Genomic DNA, 2,090 nt, shown 5'->3' with positions numbered 1-2,090 from the left:
AAATTTATTTCTTTTTGGGACCAAATATATGCTTTAAGTATATATTAATGTGTAACTAAGCATTATGCAACAAAAAGAGCAGAAACACCTTTCACAACCTTGGAATTTTAGTATATTTTTCAAAAACTCAACTGTTTTATTATTTATTTATTTATTGATGAAGCAAAATCAGTGTTTTGAGGTTACTTCTGAAGATCTTTTCATAAATAAAATAATTGCCTTAAGATATAATAATTATTTCACAATACGTGGATTACATATTATGTTTTCTCATTTTTGAAGCCCTTCTCTTGAAGAACTTTTTAAGAGTATGGCTTCTGATCTGGTGAAGAATAGTTTTTATATTATAACCACCAAAGAAGCAGAACTTTCTGCTACATGGTGTGACTAAATTGATGAGATCAACTTTGACGGTAACTAACAGTATCAAAATTGAGGGGAGTAAATTTCTCCAATGGGTATAATACACAACTCTTTCATAACAATTTTATCAATATTTTTCCCTGGATAAGATTATATCATGGATAATGAAGACATTAACAAATCTCTCGAGCTTGTTGATTTATTTTGCACAATATACAATCTCAGAAAATTTTATATGAGCAACATTTTATCTGTAGAAAATTATCCTTTCATTTGACAATGCTTCCCATAAATTTCTTATAATAGTGATGAACTAATTCAGAAACATAAAGTATAATCAAAGCAACCTAAAATATTTCTGGCATTTCTCTTTTTATAAGATAAATATGTAAATAGTTGTGATTTTCCAGGAGATCTTTGAGAAATCTCAAAGATAGTTTTAATTTTAACTGTAGAAGACATCTAGTGCTTGTTTTGGCAGTACGTATACTAAAATTGGATTATATAGAGAAGATTAGCATGGCACCTGCACAAGTATAACATGCAAATTTGTGAAGTATTTCATGTTTTCAGCAAATGATATTGGGAAAGTTGAATATTTACATGCAAAAGAATGAAATTGGATTTTTAGCTTACACCATATACTAAAGATTAACTTAAAGACTTAAACAGAAAAGCTAAAAATCATAAAAAGGAAAACATAAGAAAACTTCGTAACATTGGATTTGGCAATGATTTCTTGGGTTTGACACCAAAAGCACAGGCAATAAAGGAAAAAAAAAATAGATGAATTGTACTACATCAAAATTTAAAACTTTTGTGCCTCAATGGACACTATTAACAGAGTGAAAAGGGAACCCATGGAATGGCAGAAAATATTTGTAAATCACATATTTCACTAAGGGTTAATATCCAGAATATATAAAGAACTTCTACTACTCAACAAAAAAATACTCAGGTTTTTAAATGAGTAAAGGAATTGAATAGATAATTCTCCAAAGAAGATATGCAAATGGCCAACAAGCACGTGAAAAAGTGTTCAAATCATTAATCATTAGAGAAATGTAAATCAAAACCACAACAAGATGTCATTTCACAACTATTTGGATAGCTGTTATATAAAAACCGAAAATAACAAGTATTGGCAAGAATGTTGAGAAACTGGTAGTCTTGGTATTGCTTGTGCAAATAGAAAATGGTGTAGCCACTCTGGAAACTGATATGGCCATTCCAAAAAAAAAGAAAAAAGAAAAAAAATTAAAGAGCTAGAACTACCATATGATCCAGCAATTCCACTTCTGGGTATATACCCCAAAGATTTGAAAGCAGGGTCTCAAAGAGTTATTTATGTTCATAGCTGCATTAATTCACAATAGCCAAAGGGTGAAAGCAATCCAAGTGTTCATTGAAAGATGAGTGAATAAACAAAATGTAGTATGTATGCACAGTGGAATATTATTCAGCCATAAAAAGGAAGAATATTCTGACACATGCTATAACATAGATGAAACTTAAAGACATTCTAAGTGAGAGAAACCAGTCACCATAGAACCACTTCTATAAGTAATCTAATATAGTCAAATTCATAGAGACAGAAAGTAGAATGGTGGCCTCCAAGGGCTGGGCGGAGGAAGAGATGGAGAGATATTGTTTAATGGGGATGGCGTTTCAGTTTGGGAAGATGAAAAGTTCTGGAGATGTATACTGGTAATGGTTGCACAAAAATG

General features: G+C 30.8%; 1 non-coding gene across 1 annotated transcript; it reads left to right on the top strand.

The window, feature by feature from the left end:
- The first annotated feature begins 828 nt into the window (after nt 1-828).
- LOC111743266 lies at nt 829-934 on the top strand. Its single transcript, XR_002781619.1, has one exon. It is a non-coding gene; the product is annotated as a U6 spliceosomal RNA (small nuclear RNA).
- Nucleotides 935-2,090: the final 1,156 nt, after the last annotated feature.

This window comes from Pteropus vampyrus, unplaced genomic scaffold, assembly GCF_000151845.1.
Source record: "Pteropus vampyrus isolate Shadow unplaced genomic scaffold, Pvam_2.0 Scaffold4, whole genome shotgun sequence".
In the NCBI taxonomy this organism is placed as follows: domain Eukaryota; kingdom Metazoa; phylum Chordata; class Mammalia; order Chiroptera; family Pteropodidae; genus Pteropus; species Pteropus vampyrus.
This window is presented reverse-complemented; position numbering and strand designations above follow the sequence as displayed.